At 35.5% G+C, this 20,961-nt stretch overlaps 1 long non-coding RNA gene across 1 annotated transcript in view; it reads left to right on the top strand.

Moving 5' to 3' along the window:
* Nucleotides 1–4,247: 4,247 nt before the first annotated feature.
* The window catches only part of LOC132371991 (uncharacterized), a 59,162-nt gene continuing 42,448 nt past the window's right edge, over nt 4,248–20,961 (top strand). The window contains exon 1 of the long non-coding RNA XR_009505053.1: nt 4,248–4,368. This is a non-coding gene — a long non-coding RNA (uncharacterized LOC132371991). The remainder of the gene's footprint in view (nt 4,369–20,961) is intronic.

The following is a 20,961-nucleotide window of genomic DNA, read 5'->3' as shown; positions in this document are numbered from 1 at the left end:
AATGTTTAAGAAACATGGGTCTTTCGCAGGCATTGGTGCTAGCCACTAGCCACCTTCGATATCTTCAAGAGAAACTTCCAGGAGTTTTCAATCTGGCTGATGTTCTCAGCAATTCCAGCTTACCCTGCAATGCTAGCCTCAGGGTTCCAGATCTACTGGGAGCTGCTCCTTAGACTAACCCCTTGTTTTATAACTCAACCCAGTCTGCAAACACAGGTCACTGTAGTGGGGTCACTATGACTCTGAACATCACTTATCTCTTACTCATTCTAAATCTTAGAATGATGTATAAATAATAGAAAAAGTAAAATCAAAAGCTTTTTTTGAAAAGAACAATAAAATTTATAAAATTCTATTCATAGTATCTGAAAAGAAAAAGAAGATAAAAATTGCCAACTATCTGTACATCCTGTAGATACAGAAAGTAATAGGGGGATTTTATGAACAACTTTATACCAATACATTCAACAGCTTATATTAAAAGGGCAGGTTCCTCAAAAGACATAAAATGCCAAATCTGACTTGAGAAAAAAATAGAAAATCTGATTGCTTTTATCTTTTAAGTATAGTTGTCCCTTGAACAATGTCGGGGTTAGGGTTCCTAACACCCCTCACATTAGAAAACTCACGTATAAATTTTGACTCCCCCAAAACTTAACTATCAATAGCCTACTGTTGACCAGAAACCTTACCAATAACATTAATAGTTGTTTAACACATATTTTGTACGTTATATGTATTATATACTCCATTCTCACAATAAAGTAAGCTAGAGAAAAGAAAATGTTATTAAGGAAAACACTTTTACAGTACTGTACTGTAATTATTGACACCATTAAGTTTTTGTCTGCTTACAAGATAAGTTGTCTGTCAGTACCTACATCAATACTGCCTTACATGATACAAAACAATGTAGATGTTGTATGTATTACTAACATTAGACATCAAAAATGAAAAGATAATGTGAAAGAAATTCATATTTATTTGCAGCTATAATGATTCATTCATTGCTAACAAGCAGCAATATGATTGTTTTATGATAGCCTAGTGTAATCGATATGAGTGCTTCATGGTAACCTAGCCTATATGCTAATGAATGTATCATTATAAAATTTTTATGGTATACAGTATTAGTTATATTCATAATAAAATATTGGAAACATCGTTAGATTTTTTTTTAAAAAGACTTACCTATGATGATAGGCTGATATGTAGTTTTTCCAATTACAAGAAAGAGGCATACTACATAGTAGTGTAATTCTTTAAAAGCAAACTTACAAAACAGTAAGGAAAGTAACACATTGTTAACTTTATATTAAATATCACTTGCCCTGTGCCTATGCAAGGATAGACTGTTCACTTCAATACAAGTCTTGCACACGTTGTTCAAGAAGATGAACACTCTAGTGACATTGATGATGATGACACAAAAACAGATCTTGCCATGCAGTTACTAAATTTTCACATACACAACAGATAAGTTTATTAACTGTATGACATGAGGATTATTTACTATTAAGTGGAAGTGGATCATCATAAAGTTCCTTATCCTGTCATCTTTACGTTGTGTAGGCTGACAAGGAGGAGGGGTTGTCTTGCTGTCTCAGGGGTGGCAGAGGCAGAAGAGGTGGAGGAGGTGGAAGGAGAGGCAGGCACGCTTAGGGTAACTTTATGAAAATACATTGTAATTTCTCTAAAAATGCTTCAGATTTTTCATTTCTCTAAAAATGTTTTTATATGGTATCAAGGCTTCTTCCACTGTTTGCTTTAGCTTCAGTACCCATGTCATGTTGTAAAAGAAGTCAAAAGCAGTCTTGTATAATTGGAACCCTTCTGCCAGATTGTCTAATGTCAATTTGTTTTCTGGCACTGTTTCTTCTGTATCTTCTTCCTCATCACCGAGCACTGGTTTGAAAATGCTCATCTCCATCAGGTCGTCTTCTGCTAATTCATCTGGTGTGGTGTATATTAGTTCTTGCATTTCTCCAAAATCTGTATCTTGAAACCCTTCACACAGCCCCTCTCTTTTTTGCCATAACCACAATACCTTTCATGATTTCCTTGACTGGCTCTTTTGTAAATCTTGTGAAGTCACACACAACATCTGGACACAGTTTTATCCAGCAGAAATTTATTGTTTTCGGCTTGATGGCTTTCATGGCTTTTTCTATAACAACGATGGGATCTTCAGTGGTGTAATCCTTCCAGACTTTCATGATACTGTCTCTATCATGAAAGGGTTCTCTTCATAGCGTTGACAAAGTTTTTTACAGAGTACTGTGTATAATGAGCCTTAAAGGTCCTTATGACCCGCTGATTTAGAAGTTCAATTAATGACACTGTGTTTGGATGCTAGTAGACTACTTCAGTGCCTTTGGTGTTGAACTCTTGGGGTTCTGGGTGGCCAAGGGCATAGTCCAATATGAAAAGAACTTTAAAAGGCAGTCCCTTACTGGCAAGGTATTTCTTTCTTTTTTTTTTTAAATCCACAATGTCCCTTTCTTTTTTTTTTTTTAAATAAATTTTATTTATTTATTTATTTATTTATTTATGGGTGTGTTGGGTCTTCGTTTCTGTGCAAGGGCTTTCTCTAGTTGCGGCAAGTGGGGGCCACTCTTCATCGCGGTGCGCGGGCCTCTCACTATCGCGGCCTCTCCTGTTGCGGAGCACAGGCTCCAGACGCGCAGGCTCAATAGTTGTGGCTCACGGGCCTAGTTGCTCCGTGGCATGTGGGATCTTCCCAGACCAGGGCTTGAACCCGTGTCCCCTGCATTGGCAGGCAGATTCTCAACCACTGCGCCACCAGGGAAGCCCCTGGCAAGGTATTTCTTGACTTCAGGGACAAAGCAGCCATAGAACCAGTCCAGAAAAAGGGTTCTCGTTGTCCAGGGCTGCTTGCTCTACAACCAAAAGACTGGCAGTTGGTGTTTAATCTTCTCCCTTCAGGGCTCAGGGGTTAACAGCTTTATAGATAAGGGCAGTCCTGATCTTAAACGGGACTGCATCTGCACAAATGAGTAGAGTTAGCTTATCCTTTCCTGCCTTAAATCCTGGTGCTTGCTTCTCTGCTTTACTATTAAATGTCTTTCATGGCTTTTTTTTTTTTTTTTTTTTTTCCCACGAATGGGACACCTTTTTCTGCATTAAAAACCTATTCAGGCAGGTAACCTTTCTCCTCAGTGAGTTTCTTAATGGCATCTAGGAACTTGTCTGCTGCCTCTTGATGGGGAGAAGTTGCTTCTCTTGTTATTTTGACTTTTTTTTTAAGCCAAACCTCTTTCTAAAATTACCAGACTATCCTTTGCTGGCATTAATTCTCCAGCTTTAGATTCTTCACCTTTCTTTTGCATTAAGTTGTCACATAATGACTTCACTTTTTCTCAAATCATATTAGAGTCTATAGGTACGCCTTTCTTATAGCAATCCTGTACCCACATAAATCTGCATTTTCAATATGAGATAAAAAAGATATTTTGCAAAAAGTGCAAGGTTTTCACACCTGCTGGCCTAGTTGCAGCAGCAGCTTCACAAATTTCCTTTCCTTTTTCTTTCTTTCTTTTTTTTATACAATGGTCTTTACACTGGATTCATTTATCTTGAAATGGTGGGCAACTGTAGCTGCAGACCTCAATCTATGGTACATATCAAGCAATTCAACTTTTTCTTATAATGTCATGATTTTTCTCTGCTTCTTGGGAGTACTTTCAGCATCATTTGTGGTACTTCGTATGGGTCCCATGGTGTCATTCAAGGTTTATGGTATTGCACCAAACACGATGAAAAATATAGGAAAATCACGAGAGAGGACTTTTTACTGTGATACACAATTTAGTAGAGAGATGAACTGCTCACATGGAGATGATTAGCCACACACTGTGTTTTAAGTGGATACTCACAACACTTGGCTCACCACAATAGCAACAGGAGGTGGCTACAAAATTATTACAGTAGTGCAGTATGTACTATAGTTAATTTTATGAAGTTATGATTTAACACTATATATTTACATTTCTTTGTTTTTCTCAGTGGTGAATGGCTTGATGTAAGTCTATGAGTGTTTGTATAAGTTTTGATAAATTTTAACTTTTTATAACAGATTTGTTTATTTTTTTATAGTAAATGATAAAATAGATGAGTGTGTACATATATTTTATGTATTCACCACATGCCTTTTTTTTTCAATTTTTTTTGATATTTCTAGGCTATGCAATTCTTCCTCAAGTTTTTTCAAATTGTCACAAATCTAAAAAAAAATTCCAATATGTTCACTGGAAAGAATTCACATATAAGTGGACCCATGCAGTTCAAACCTGTGTTGTTCAAGGGTCAACTGTATAAAGAAAACTCCAGGCTCAAAGTGGATCAACAGTAAGTTTAATAAACATTTAAGAGTAAAATAATCCTAATTCTGTACATCTCTCAGAAAATAGAGGAAGAAACTTTCATCAACTCATTTCATGAGGCTGTTACAAGAAAAGGAAACTATGGAACAGTATCCTTCATAAACATAACCACAAATGTCCTTAACAAATATTGAGCCCTCTTTTGGTTGGATGAGGTTATTTAACTAGATTTGGCCAATGATTATGAGAATATATATATCTCATTTCTCTGTTGAAGCATTTATTGCTGATATGAAACTCTCCAAAACTATTTTGTTCCCTCTGCTACATTCCAGAAGCAACTTTTGAGATAGTAGTTGTTGGAGGACAGAGGAAACAAAAAGTACCCACTGAACTGAGAAGGGTATCTTGAGAACAGAAAGACAAGGCAGGCAGCTCCATGTAATCAATGCATCAGGTTGTTTGTTTTTTTTAATGTCTTTATTGGAGTATAATTGCTTTACAATGTTGTGTTTCCGCTTTATAACAAAGTGAATCAGCTATATGTATACATATATCCCCATATTCCCTCCCTCTTGTGTCTCCCTCCCACCCTCCCTATCCCACCCCTCTAGGTGGACACAAAGCACCGAGCTGATCTCCCTGTGCTATGCGGCTGCTTCCCACTAGCTATCTGTTTTACGTTTGGTAGTGTATATATGTCAGTGCTACTCTCTCACTTCATCCAAGCTTACCCTTCCCCCTCCCTGTGTCCTCAAGTCCGTTCTCTACGTCTGTGTCTTTATTCCTGTCCTGCCCCTAGGTTCATCAGAACCTTTTTTTTTTTTTAGATTCCATATATATGTGTTAGCATACGGTATTTGTTTTTCTTTCTGACTTACTTCACTCTGTATGATAGACTCTAGGTCCATCCACCTCACTACAAATAACTCAATTTCGTTTCTTTTTATGGCTGAGTACTATTGCATTGTATATATGTGCCACAAACTAGTGGTTACCAGTGGGGAGAGGGAAGGTGGGGGCAAGATAGGGGTAGGAGATTAAGAGGTACAAACTACTAGGTATAAAATAAGCTACAAGGATATATTGTACAACACAGGGAATATAGCCAAGATTTTATAATAACTATAAATTGATCATAACCTTTAAAAATTGTGAATTACTATGTTGTACACCTGAAATTTACATAATGTTGTACATCAACTATACCTCAATTAAAAATAAATAAAAGCAATTGGAAAGGGAAAAAAAAAGAAAAGAAAACACGTAGAAAGGAGCAAAAGAGATGAGTTTAAGTTTTTAGTTGATTCTGGGAGACTACACAATACATTTTACATCCTTATTATTTCTTTCAGTGGTATCTCCTGTTCTTATTGCTCTGTGTAACCAATGGCCAAAGGTCCAGTTTTGCTTTATTATTCTTACTTTTAGTTCTGCCTTGATATTTTCTACACACTTCCTGCTATATCTACCTAGATATCTTCCAAATCAATTTCCCAATAAGGGACATTATTCCTAAATTTGAGAATTGATGAAAGATTTATGGGTCTTACAGCCTCCTAGTTATACTCAATCCTCATTATTCATGGATTCCATATTTGCAAATTTGTCTACTCACTACCCCCAAATCAATACTTGCATCACTTCTGTGGTCATTCATGGACATGCATAGAGTGGTGAAAATTTTGAGTTGTCTGACATGAATTTTCCCAGATGAGGTTAAACAAAGTGTTGCTGTGCCCTCTTGTTTCAGCTCTTGTTTTTGCAGTCTATTTAATGCCACATCTTATGCTCATTTGTGTGTGTGTAGGGGTGGGGAGGGGGTTTGGTGATTTTGCTGTTCTAAATGGCCCCTAAGCATAGTGCTGAAGTGTGGTCTACTGTTCCTAAGCAGAAGAAGGTTGTGATGTGCCTTATGAAGAATGTATATGTTCTAGATAAGCTTTGTGCAGGCATGAGTTATAGTGTTGTTGGCTGCAAGTTCAATGTTAATGAATCAATAACGTATATTAAATAAGGTGTCTTTAAGCAGCAATATGCATAAAACAAAGTTATATATTGATCAGTTGACAAAAATATGACCAGATGTTAGCAGGAACCTAATCTTATATTTCTCCTAGGAGCAATGGTTCAGTGTCTGCCAATGCAATGTTCATGAGGATATTTTAGAACATTACCATGAATAAAGAGAAACAACTGTATTTCCTTCTGAGAATCCCCTTGTGTCTCACATAAAACATGCTCAAAAAAGCTCATATACTTCTCAACAAATAAAAATACTCCTCATTTTTTACATCTCACTTGTAATATATACTCAAAAATGTTCAAAAGTTCACTAATTTTAAAGGCAGAGTTAAATGATTTTTTTAATATATGTACACACTTGAGAAACTACCAACTATAGCAAGATATAGAACACTCCAATAAAGTTCCCTCATATCCCTTCTCAGTTAGTATCCCCAACCGAGGTAAGCATTCTTCTGACATCTATTACCATCTCTTTCGTCTGTTTTTTGAATTGCATGTAAATGGAATCACACTGTATGTACACTTTTGTGTCCAGCATATTTTTTATCAACGTAAAGTCTATGTTAGCGGTTGTATTTATTAGTAACGCATTCATTATGTATTACTCTGTAGTATTCCATTGTATGAATTAATCAAAATATATGTATCCATTCCCCAGTTGATAGACATTTGGGTTACTTCTAGTTTGAGGCTATGATGAACAAAATTGCTTTGAACATTCTTGTGCATATATTTTTCATAAATAGATACCTAGGACTGGAACTGTTGTATGTTCCTCCATCATAAGATAGATGTAGGTTTAGCTTTACTAGACATTAATAGTTTTCTTAAATGGTTAAATAGTTTTCCTTCCATCAGCAACGTATGAGACTTCCAGTTACTCCACATTCACCAACATTTGCTCTACAGATTTTTTTTTTAAATATTTTAACCATTACAATGAGTATGAGATATTCTCTCATTGTGGTTTTAATTTGCATTTCCCTGAAGACTAATAATAATATTGGTCACTTAATATTTATTCATTTAATTAATTTACTGGGTTTTGTGTTCTGTTTAAGAAATATTGCTTATTCCAATGTCATGAAAGTATTCTATGTTATATTCCGGAAGCATTACTGTTTTATCTTTTAAATTTGGGGCTTTCCAATATGGATATCCAATTGGTCCAGCACCATTTACAGGAGAGACAGTCTTTTCACTTTTGAAATTTAAATGAAATGAATCTATTTGTCTTAAATCAGTTGCTCGTGTATGTATGGTGTGTTTCTGTACACTTTTCTATTGCATTTGATTCTTTGTCTATCCCTTTCACTAATATAACATTTCTTAATTGTTACAAATTTCTAGTAAGTCTTAAAATCTATTACTGTATGCCTTACATCTTTGTTGTTTTCAAAATTTTCTTGAGTATTCTAGATCTTTATGGGTTCCCATACATTTTAAAATCAGCTTTTCAATTTCCTGTGGAAGTTTTCTTCTGAAATATTTATTGGAATTATATTGAATTGAGTTCAATTGAATTGAATACTTAGATAATTTTGCAAATAACTAAGGTCTTAAAAATATTGTCTGGATATTTATTCAGATATCAAAAAATTTTTATTTGAGTAGTATTGACAAAGCTATGGAGAACTTTTTTTCTTTCTTTTTTTTCCTTTTCTTTCCTTTTTCTTTCTCGCCCCCCCCCCCCTCCCCACCGCCCGCGTAGTTAGGGCTTTCTGAGGCAAAGAAAACTGAAACCTGGCTAAAACATAAGCCTTGGAAATGAAATGATAACCAAACAGATAGTGAGAACTTAAGAGATTTACTTTCACAGAGGTATGTTTTTATTTCAAGGGGATTGGTCCTGGAGCCAGGGAGATAAAAATCTTGATTATAAACTCAAAGATGCTTGTCTTATCTTCCCCTAAAGACTTTTATTTACATTCTAAAAGGTAATAGCCCAGAATCATTCCCTTTCTCCTCTCAAGGACTGTTTACAATAGGGAACTATGTCTTCTCGACTCTCTCAGAAGGGAAAGCTATCCCTCTCCTATTTAAACTTCCAGATTCATATTTTTATGGTTCTTTAGCCTACAGGACAGACCGCAGTACTGGTAGGGTAACATCTAATCTGTTTCTTTTCCAGAAGAGAAAAGAATTGGGGCAAATGGGAATTGATATGGTTAGTGCTATAGGTATATAATCTATTCCTGCCCTACAAAGCTCATGCCTATTTTCAGACAATACAAATAAATATAGATACTAAAAACTTGTCAGTATTTCATACTTTCTAGTGAAGAAGCTTTTCATATCTTCATAGGTTATATCTAAGTAGTTGATGTTTTAAAAATTCTAATATAAGTGATATCTGCAAATTTCTTTTTTCCACTAATTTATTGCTATTATATAGAAATCCAAAAGTTTGTTAGTAGCGTATAGATATCCAGTTGATTTTTGTAGATTTGTATATATTTTGTATATTAATTGTATCCATCAGCCTTTCTAAATTCACTTACTCATTTAACAGTTTCTTTGTAGAGTATTTGTTTTAATCTTTTTTCTCCCCCTGCCCCCGTCTTTTTTTGGGGGGGGGGGTGGAACGGATCTTGCAGTAGTGACTAAGACCTCCATCACAATATTGAATAGAATTGTGCTTATATTCAGTTTGTCTCGTTCTGGATTTTGGGGAAAAAGTATTCTCTGTATCTCCATTTAGTATAATGATAGAAATGGGTTTTTCTAGATACCCTTTTTCAGATTAAGGAAGTTCTATTCTGTTCCTTCCTTCCTGAGAGGAATAATTATGACGTGAATGGAAGTTTAATTTTTTTTAAGTTGTTTTTTCTATCTATTGAAATGCTGATGTGATTTTTAAAATTTATTTCGGTAATGTGGCAAATTATATTATTTGGTTTTCAAATGTTAAACTAATGTTGCATTCCTGAAATAAAAATCAATTGTAATGTAAAACAACTATATATGTATATATATATATATATATATAGTGGTTATATATAATTCGTATATATTCATACATATTCACTGCTAGACTTATTTGGTAATATTTTGCTCAGCATTTCAAAATTCATGTTCATGAGAGATATTGCCTATAATATTACTTTCTTGTGATGCCCTTGTAAGAATTTGGTAATTTGCTATCAGAATTATGCTAGATTCATAGAACAGATTGTGAAGTCTTTCATTTTTCTCCATTGTGTCAAAGAATGTGCATAAGATTCATAGTATTTTTTCCTTAAATATTTGGAATAATTTGCCTTTGAAATAATTTGCCTTTGAAATCATCTTGACCTGGAGTTTTCACTGTGGGAAGGTTTCAGTTACATTAATAGGGAAAAAAATGATTACTCAGATTTTCTATTTCCTTTTTTTTTTTAATTTTTTTTTTATTTATTTATTTTTGGCTGTGTTGGGTCTTTGTTGCTGTGTGCGGGCTTCCTCTAGTTGCAGAGAGCGGGGGCTACTCTTTGTTGCAGTGCATGAGCTTCTCATTGCAGTGGCCTCTCCTGTCATGGAGCATGGGCTCTAGGTGCTCAGGCTCAGTAGTTGCAGTACACAGGCTTAGTTGCTCTGTGACATGTGGGATCTTCCAGGACAAGGGCTCGAACCCGTGTGCCCGGCGTTGGCAGGCGGATTCTTAACCACTGAGCCACCAGGGAAGCCCCTCTATTTTCTTTTTTTTTTTTTTTTCTTTCTTTTTTTGTCTGCATTGGGTCTTCGTTGCTGTGCGCAGGCTTTCTCTAGTTGCGGCGAGCGGGGGCTACTCTTTGTTGCGGTGCGCGGGCTTCTCATTGCAGTGGCTTCTCTTGTTGCGGAGCAAGGGCTCTAGGCGCGCGGGCTTGAGTATTGCAGCACACGGGCTCAGTAGTTGTGGCTCGTGGGCTCTAGAGCGCAGGCTCAGTAGTTCTGGCGCACGGGCTTAGTTGCTCTGTGGCATGTGGGATATTTCCGGACCAGGGCTCGAACCCGTGTCCCCTGCATTGACAGGCGGATTCTTAACCACTGCACCACCAGGGAAGTCCCCTATTTCCTTTTATATTAGTTTTTTTGAGTTACATTTTAAAGGAATTTTTTTTCATTTTATCTAATCTGTTAAATTTACAATATCCTCTGATTTTTAAAAATGCATGTAAAATATCTCCCTCCCTTTCAGTAGTGATGTCACCCTTTCCATTCTTGATAGTGTAATTTGTGTTTTCTCATTTTTTATAATTTGAGGATCAGTCTTCCAAGGGGTTTTCAATTTTTAAAATATTTTCGAAAAACTAAGTTCTACTGATTATCCCTATTGTATGTCTGCTTTCTATTTAATTTTCTTATATTCTTTTATTACCTCTTAATATTTTTTGGTTTAATTTATTCTCTTTCTACCTTCTTGAGATGCAAACTTCATTTTTCCATTTTTCATTTTTCTAATATATGAATTAAAGCAAGCAGTTTCTCTCTATGCCCTTAACTGTATTCCTCAAATATTTTCAGATGTCATTATGTTTAGTTCAAAATATTTTCTAATTTTCATTGTGATTTTTCTTCTTACCTATTGAGATGTTTAGAAAGGTGTTAATACATACATTAGGGGATTTTCTGTTTCTATTTCTGCTGTCAATTTCAAATATATTACTCCACAATTTAAATCCTTTGCAATTTTTGGAGACATACTTTATGGTCCAGTATGTGGTCTATTTTTGGTAAAGTTTCTTATGCACTTAAAAAGAATGTATTCTGCAGTTGTAGTATGTGGTAATCCAAACATGTCATTTAGGTCAAATTGGTTAATAGTATTGTTCAAACTTTTCATATCCTTATGATGTTTTTGTCTGCTTGTTCTAATAATTGCTAAGAGAATTGTGTTAATATCTTCTACTCTGACTAAGGATTCGTCTATTTGTCCATTTTGGTTTTGTCAATTTTTATTTTATATATCTTGTTACCATAATTAGATGGAAATAAAATGAGTATTTTTATGCTTAGTGAATTGACTTTTTTATCATCAGATGTCCACTTTTAGTGCTAGTAATACTACTTGTATCAAAGTTTACTTTGTCATATATAACATAGCCACATCAGCTTTCTCCTGGTTAACATTTCCATGGTACATATTTTTTCATTCTTTTTCTTTCATTCTATCAATTTTCATATTTTTAAGTGTGTCTATTGTGAATAGAATATATTGAGCCATTTAAAAAATCTACCTCACTATCTTCTCTTAATTTTAGTATTTCATCACTATTGCATTCAATATTATTACTGGTATAGCTGGATTTAAGTCTGTCATCTTGCTATTTGTTTTCAATTTTTCTTCCATTTATTTTTGCTCTAATTTGTTTCTTCTTTTCATTTTTGTTGTATTAAACAAGTATTTTAAAAATTATTCCATTTTATCTCTTCTAACATTTTAGATATACCCTTTGTGTTAATATTTAAGTGGTTATGTTGCCCGTTATAGGTCATCCTTGAACTTATTTCAGACTGTCATATTAGTAATTTTACCATTTTATGAATAATTCAGAAACCTTTCAATAGTTTAACTATATTTAACAATCTTCTGCCCTCATGTGATTACAAACATATATTTCACTTCTATATTTGTTATAAATTCTAGAAGACATTGATGTTATTCATGATTTAAACAGATAATATTCTTTTGTATTCACCCACATACTTATCTTTTCAGATACTTTTCATTCCTCTCTGAAGTTCTGTGCTTCCATCTGACATCAGTTTATTTCAGCCTGAATAATTTATTTTAGCATTTCTTGTACTGTGGTGTGTTGACAAGTATTTCAGCTTTTGTTTGTCAATAGGCACCTTTATTTCACTTTCATTTTGAATGGTATTTTTGCTGAATATAAAATTGTAAATTATTAGTTTTTTTTTTCTTTCAGCACTTCAGAGTTGTCCGTTATCTTCTTCCAATGTTTCTTTTGCAAAGTTATCTGTCGGCTTTATTTCTATTACTGCAATGCAATGGGTCTTTTTCTCTGGCTGATTTTATGAGATTCTCCTCATTTTTGTTTTTAGCAGTTTCACTATAATGTGTGGTTTTCTTTTTTTATCCTGCTTGGAGTTTCCTGAGGTTCTTGCATCTGGTGTTTATATATTTCATTAGTTTATGAAAATTCCTGGATATCACTTCCAATATTGTTTCTGCCTCATTTTCCCTCTCCCTCTCTTTTCCATCTGGGTCCTCATTTACTTATAATAAACTATTTGAGTCCCTTTTCACTTGGTTATTTATTTTTCAGATATTTCATTGTTAGTGTATAGAAACACAACTGATTTCTATATGTTGATTTTGTATCCTACAACTTTACTGAATTCATTAATTAGTTCTAACAGTTTTTTGATTGTCTTTAGGATTTTCTATATATAAAATCCTATCATCTGCAAATAAAGAAAAATTTACTTTTTCCCTTCTGATTTGGATAATTTTTATTCTTTTATCTTATCTGATTGCTCAAGCTAAGACTTCTAGTATTTTGTTGAATAAGGATGGTGGGAGTGGGTACCCTTGTCTTATTCCTGATCTTAGAGGAAAAGCTTTCAAAATTTCACCATTGAGTATGAAGTGTGTGGCTTTTCCCATAGGGCCTTTATTATGTTGAGGTATGTTCCTTCCATACTCAATTTGTTGAGGGTTTTATCATGAAAGGATGCCTCATTTTGTCAAATGCTTTTTCTGCATCTGTTGAGATGGTCATGTGATTTTCATCTTTCTTTCTTTTAATGTGGATATCACATTTAATGTGGTTTATGTATGTCAAACCATCCTTTCATCCCAAGGATAAATCCCACTTGATCATGATGTATGATCCTTTTAATGTGCTGTTGAATTCAATTTGCTAATATTTTTTTTTCAAAGAAGACATACAGCTGGCCAACAGATACATAAAATGATATTCAGTATCACTAATCATCACGGAAATGCAAATCAAAACCACAATGAGATATTACCTTACACTTGTTAGAATGACTATCATCAAAAAGACAAGAGATAACAAGTGTTGGCAAAGATGTGGAGAAAAGAGAATACTTGTGCAGTGTTGGTAGGAATGTAAATTGGTAGGAATGTAAATTGGTACAGCCACTATGGAAAACAGAATGGAGATTCCTTAAAAACATTAAGAGTAGAATTACCACATGATTCAGCAATGCTTCTGGGTATATATTGAAGGGAAATGAAAATAAGATATTGAAAAGATATCTGCACTCCCGTGTTCATTGCAGCATTAGTCACAACAGTCAAGATAAGGGAACAACTTGTCTGTCAATGGATGAATGGATATAGACATATATAATGGAATATTATTCAGCCACGAGAAAGAAGGAAATCCTGCCTTTTGAGTCAAGATGGATGGACCTTGAAGGCATTGTGCTAAGTGAGTTAAGTCAGAGAAAGACATACTATATGACTTATCTGTGTAGAATGGTGGTTAACAGGGACAGAGGAATTAGGGAGATAATGGTCAAAGGGTACAAACTTCCAGGTAGAAGATGAATAAGTTCTGGAGATCTACTGTACAAAATTGTGATTATAGTCAACAATATTTTTATTTCTCGAAGTTGCTAAGAGACTAGATCTTAAATGTTCTCACAACAAAAGAGAAATGGTAATTATGTGATGGAGGCACTGGCTAATGCTACAGTGGCCATCATATTGCCGTATATAGATGTATCAAATCAACACATTGTACACTTTAAACTTACACAACATTATGTCAATTATACCTCAGTAAAGCTGGGAAAAAATCGGATGTTCATCTTTAGGAGTTTAGAATCTAGTCAAAGTTACAGAACCCACACATTAATAACTGTCGGGCATACTTACAAAGCGACAAGAAAATGGGTGCTAATTGGTGGAAAATGTTAAAGCAAGTGAGAGATTGATTAAACTGAGCAGAGCTCAATCCAGGAGATTTGGACCAGATAACTAGGTAGAGGAAGTCCTTGTAGTGACAGCAGGAGTGAAGAAGTTGTTTCAAATTGGAAGAAGAGCTTGGACTGAGAGAGAAAATAGGTGGTAGATATAGTCTCATGTTGTGATTTAGAGGAACAAGCAGACATAGAAAGGTCATGCTGTTCTCCTGGGAAGCTATAGTCTCTGCATTCAACACTTATAAGTGCTCTCCATTTCATGAACAACATGTCTTGGTCCTGGTTTAAAAAAAAAAAAATCCAATATGTTTGCTATGATTCCTGCAAATTTAATTGCTGTTGTCAATTTCTACCCACCCACCTCACATTCTTTTGCTCATCAGTTTTACTTCAAGCTTTGCTTATGTGTTTTCTCTATCAATTTAGTTATGGATGCTCTGCTTGCAGCCACCTTAATTCTGTACAACATACAAACACCATTTAGCAATATTCCCCTCATTTGGTCTCACACATGTCCTGGCCAGCTGACTCCTGGTGCTGTGAATTCAGCTTTTCAGTGTGAGCAGACTGGCTGCATTTCAAGACCCCAGAGTAGTTCCTTTTTTTTTTTTTTTCTTTTTTAAAATTTTTATTTATTTATTTATTTTTGGCTGCTGTTGGGTCTTCGTTGCTGTGCGCGGGCTTTCTCTAGTTGCGGCGAACGGGGGCTACTCTTCATTGCAGTGTGCGGGCTTCTCATTGCAGTGGCTCCTCTTGTTGCGGAGCACAGGCACTAGGCGCGCGGGCTTCCGTAGTTGTGGCACGTGGGCTCAGTAGTTGTGGCTCGCGGGCTCTAGAGCGCAGGCTCAGTAGTTGTGGCGCACGGGCTTAGTTGCTCTGCGGCATGTGGGATCTTCCCAGCCCAGGGCTCGAACCCGTGTCCGCTGCATTGGCAGACGGATTCTTAACCATTGCACCACCAGGGAAGCCCCCAATGTATTTCTTAAGACAATGAAGATGAAGGACTTTGGGTGGGCTTCAGTCTAGGAGAAGACCACTTCAGCTCCATGGTTCTGCACTGACTCTACCTTTAGGACTCTGTGATGTAATGAATTTGTCTCTGTGTAACTTATTACTCAGCTGGGCTGGACTGGGCCTTCTTAACTTCATCTATTCCTAGCTTGGCCTTATACCAACAGTGCAGCCACCAGCCAGCACTTCACAACTTCTTTATAGAATAATCAGGAGAAATTGGTCTTACACAATTGTTTTATTTTTATTCTTAGTTATTGTGATTCATATGGTTTGAAAGCTGAGTGCTGGAAGCAAATCTAAAAGTCTATTTGTCTATTTTTGAATTTGTTTATGGATTTTATATAAAACAATTTTTGAAATGTAAAGGTAAGCACAACTGTAGGTGTTAATTATTGGATACATTTTAGTCACGCTAATAAAAACATGTGTACTAACACATTATGCAAATTAACAAATTTATTTAGCACAATAATTCTGAAGTACTGAGGCATTTTTTTAAAAGCACAGCCCTTGCTAACAAAGCCTCAGAATTCATGTAGCCTCTTTCCTGGCACATTCTATTCATGGACAAAGGCTCCCCAGGGTCAAGTGGAGGAATCATAGCCTCTTCTTCATGGGAGAAGTCAAAGAATTAGTTTGTGTCAAAGAGTTTGTGTAAATGTTTAAAAATCACCATAATTACTGACTCTATCCAAAATCGAGGTATGATTTTGGTAACTTGCATTATTTGTCCAATTCTTCACCTATCCCTTCAGTGACAACCTGTCTCAGCTTGGGCTGCTGTAACAAAATACCGAAGACTATGGTTTAAACAACAGACGTTTATTTCTCACAATTCTGGAGGCTGGGAAGTCCAAGGTGCTAGCAGATTCAGTTCTTGTGAAGGCTCTCTTCCCGGCAGGAAGGAGGCTGCCTTTTTGCTGTGGTGGAGAGATGAAGCTTTGATGTCTCTTCCTCTTCTTATAAGGGCACAAATCCCATCATGGGATCTCCACCCTCATGATCATATCTAAATCTAATTCCCTCCCTAATCCCTACATCCTCATCCCCATGCCATTACATTGGGACTTAGGGCTTCAACATAGGGATTTGGGGGTGGTGGGCACATCCAGTCCATAACACAGCCTTTCCAAGTGACTTTGCAGTTCCTTCTTCCCTTCTTCTCCTCCATAGGAGAAGTACTTTTTCCTGCCCATTGACTTTGGCCACGAACATGAAGACTTGCTTTGGCTAAAGGTACATTAGCAGAAGTAACATAAGCAGAATTTGAAATCCTCTTGAGTCATGAAACTGCCTTTACCACTAGTATTAGGAGAACATTATCCATCTGTTAGGGTCCAAACAGGAGGATAGAGATATGTAGAGCAGATCCATCCCAGTTGCTACAACATAAAGTACCCTAGCCAGCCTGAAGAATTATAGGGAGAAGAGCTGCCCAGGCAAGCTCCTCCCAGGCCAGCTAAACCCCAGCAAATCTACAAATAAGTAAATATTTTAAGCCACCTAGTTTTGGAGTCGTTTGTTATATAGCACCAGTCAACCAAGACAGCCATACTATTCAAGTATATCTTGTGTTCCACAGCGGAATTACAAAATATTTTTATATGTGTCCTTTACATTTCCTTTCAAGTGTAGTCCTGAGTGTTTTTGCTTATGTGTGCTTACTTTGTATGGAATATTCACCATTACATTTTATTTTATTTATTTTTTATAAATTTATTTATTTTTGGCTGCGTTGGGTTTTCGTTGCTGCATGCAGGCTTTCTCTAGTTGCTGCGAGCAGGGGCTACTCTTCGTTGTGGTGCACGGGCTTCTCATTGCAGTGGCTTCTCTTGTTGCGGAGCATGGGATCTAGGTGCGCGGGCTTCAGTAGTTGTGGCTCGCGGGCTCTAGAGCGCAGGCTCAGTAGTTGTGGCGCACGGGCTTAGTTGCTCTGCGGCTTGTGGGATCTTCCTGGACCCCATGGGCTCGAACCCATGTCCCCTTCATTGGCAGGCAGATTCTTAACCACTGCACCACCAGGTAAGCCCAGCAGGTGGATTCTTAACCACTGTGCCATCAGGGAAGCCCCACCATTACATTTTAAAACTGTAAATAGCAAAGCAATTAAGATTTAAATATTAATTTTGTGTCCAACTACCTTACTGAATTGTCTTATAATTACTAATACCTTTTCAACATTGATGATAAAAACTGCATTCTATTTTGTATAGAATCTAGTATAATCATCTATACTAGATGATTATATATAAATGTATGTTTCACTGTATTCAAATCTAACACCACATTTTTTCGTTCACAATGTCTTTACCTGTAAGTTTGTTATTTCAAGTCATCTTTTATGTAACTGTACTATATCCTCAATAAACTCTATGTAGGCATAATTTATATGCAATAAAATACACAGATTTTAAGTGTACAGTTTAATGAGTTTTGACAAATGTATGCAACTGGGTAAACACCCCTATAATCAAGATGCAGAATGTTTCAATTACTCTAAAAGGATCCTTTGAGCTCTTTGAAGTCAAACTCTATCCTGAACCCCAAAGTATCCACTGATCTATTTTTTGTCACTATAGATTAATTCTGTCTCTTCTAGAAATTAGTTAAATTGTAATCATACAGTATGTGGTCTTTGGTATCAGGTTTCTCTTGTTCAACATAATATTTCTGCAATTCATCCATGTTGTTGCATATGTTGGTAGGACCAGTATTATTATTTTTTTAACTGCCAGTAGTAGTCCAGTGTATGATTATATCACAGTTTACTCATTTACTAGTCAGTGAACATTTGGGATGTTTCCAGATTTGGGCTAGTATTATAATTATTTATATATTTTTTACAAGTGTTATTCTTATATAAGTCTTTTTTGGACATGTGTATTCTTTTAGCTACATAGCTAACAATAAAACTGCTGGGTCATGGGGTAGGTGTATTTTTAATATTACTAGAAATTGCCAAACACATTTACAAAACGGGTATACTATCATACACCCCCACCAGCAGTATATGAGTGTTCTGGTTGCTCCACATACTTGTCAACATTTAGTAATATTAGTGCTTTCAACTTTAGCCTTTCTAATGGATATGTAGTAGTAGCAAATTGTGGATTTAATTTGCATGTCTAAGGATGTTGAACAACTTTTCATATACTTAATGGCCGTTCAGATATCTTTTGTGAAATATCTACTTAAATCTCTTGCTTATTTTTTAAATTGGGTTATTTGTATTTTTATCAATTAGCAGAAGTTATTTATATATTCTGTGTCACATATATGTGTTGTAAATATTTTCTTGTCTGTGCCTTTCCTTTTTTCATGTACTTAAGAACAGTTTGGGGAGACAGTTCTTCATAGGTTTCTCATGTTTCTTCATTTATCGTGAGCAAGTTACTACCTGAACTTTTTTCTGGACTATCTTTAATGGATATTTGTACAGCAAGTAGCTTTGGAAGAAAGAGATGATATCTCCTTCCAGAGCAAAAGGCAGGCATGTCAACTGTCCAGTACAATAAACATAATGTCTCCTCCTGGAGCAAAGGGCAGCCATTGCACACTACACATCATAAAAGATTAGAGTTCCCTCCTCTATAATGCAACTAACTGCATGTTCAAACATCCATCTGGGCCCATCTGCCTCACCCCTGTGAGATTTGAGGACAAAGAAAATTGGTGGAAATATGCTAATAGTCATGCTACTTGCTGTGCCATGAGTAATAAAGCTTTGACCCAGGAGTCTTGGATGACAGCATCTATGAAACTATGGCAGGCTAAAACATTAGTCTGCAAGTTGGGTAAAATGTCAGATCCTTCACAGTTACTGGCAAGTAGACATACTGATATCAGTAATCTGAGTTATCTTTCTTTAGTTATTGTTCAGTTCAGGTAGCGTTTTAGCAATTTTATTACCCTTCAGAGAACATCTTTCTGTTTTATTAATTTTCTCTGTTTTTTGTTTTTTATTTTACTGATTTCTGCTCTTACTATTATCATTTTTAACCTACATTAGGCTTAATATTGCTCCTTTTTGTTTTTTAATAGCTTCTTAATGGAGAATCCTGGATAATAGATTTTAGACTTTTCTTTTTTTCCTCATGTAAGGATTTAAAGCTCTAAATTTTCCTCTAAATAATTGCTTTAGTTGCATCCCACAAATTTTATTATGTTCTCTTTTCATTTTCCTTAGTTCACATTTTCTAATTTCCATTGTGATTTTTTTGGACCCGTGTTTATTTCATCAATGTTTTCTAGTTTTCAGAATATAAATCTTTCACCTCCTTAGGTTTATTCCTAAGTATTTTATTTTTTGGTGCTATTGTAAATGATATTGTTTTCCTAATTTCCTTTTCAAATAATGTAATGTTGATTTTTGTATTCTGCAACATTATTGAATTTATTAGTTCTAACAGTGTTTTGATGAAGTCTTTAGGATTTTCTACATATAAGATCATGTCGTCTGCAAACAAGGACAATTTTATTTCTGCCTTTCCAATTTTGATACCTTTTCTTCCTTCCTTCCTTCCTTCCTTCCTTCCCTCTTTCCTTCCTTCTTACCTCTCTTTCTTTCTTTCTTTCTCTTTCTCTTTCTTTCTCTATTTCTTTCTCCTTCCTCCCTCCCTCCCTACCTCCCTCTCTTTCTTTCTTTCTTTTTCTCTCTCTCTCTTTCTTTCCTTCTTTCTTTCTTTCCTTCTTTCCTTCTTTCCTTCTTTCTTCCTTCCATCCTTCCTTCCTTCCTTCCTTTATTCCTTCCTTCCTTCCTTCCTTCCTTCCTTCCTTCCTAATTGCACTGACTAAGACTTCTGGTACTATGTTGAATAAAAGTAGCAAGAGTGGGCATACTTGCCTTCTTCCTGATATTAGAAGAAAAGCTTTAAATTTTTCACCATTGATTAAAATGTCAGCTGTGGGTTTTTCACATGTGCCTTTCTTTTGTTGACGTACTTCCCAAGTTTGTTGCGAGTTTTTATCATGAAAGGGCACAGGATTTTGTCAAATGCTTTTATTGCATTTATTGAGATGGACATGTGATTTTACACTTTATTTTGTTCATGTAGCATATCACGTTAATTGATTTTCATATGTTGAATCATCCTTGCATCCCGGGACTAGGCCTACTTGATCATAGTGTATGGTGCTCTTAATGTGCTGTTAAATTTGGCTTGCTAGTATTTTGTTGAGGATTTTGGCATCTATATCCCTCAGGGGTTTTAACCTGTAGTTTTCTTTTCTTGCGGTATCTTTTTCTGGCTTTGGCATCAGGGTAATGCTAGCCTCAAACAATGAGTATGGAAGTGTTCCCTCACCTTTAATTTTTCAGAAGAGTTTGATAGGGATTGGTGTTAATTCTTTACATATTTGGTAGAATTCACCAGTGAAGCCATCTAGTCCCAAACTTTTCTCTGTTGGGAGGTTTTAATTATTGATTCCATTTCCACAGTACTTATAGTCTCTTCAAACTGACTATTTTTTCATGATTCAATCTTGGTAGGTTGTATATTTCTAGGAAGTATCCATTTCTTCCAAGTTGTCCTATTTGTTGGTATATCATTGGTCATACTAATCTCATGATTCTTTTTCCTTCTGTGGCATCAGTTGTAATGTCTCTTCTTTCATTTCTGATTAAGTTTGCATGAGCTTCCTTTTAGTTCACATATTCAGTTTCTTTTTAAAATACTTCATTTGTTTTTAACGTCAATGA

This window comes from Balaenoptera ricei, chromosome 9, assembly GCF_028023285.1.
Source record: "Balaenoptera ricei isolate mBalRic1 chromosome 9, mBalRic1.hap2, whole genome shotgun sequence".
Classification (NCBI taxonomy): Eukaryota; Metazoa; Chordata; class Mammalia; order Artiodactyla; family Balaenopteridae; genus Balaenoptera; species Balaenoptera ricei.
Note: the sequence above shows the minus strand (reverse complement) of the source record. Positions and strands in the feature narration are given on the sequence as shown.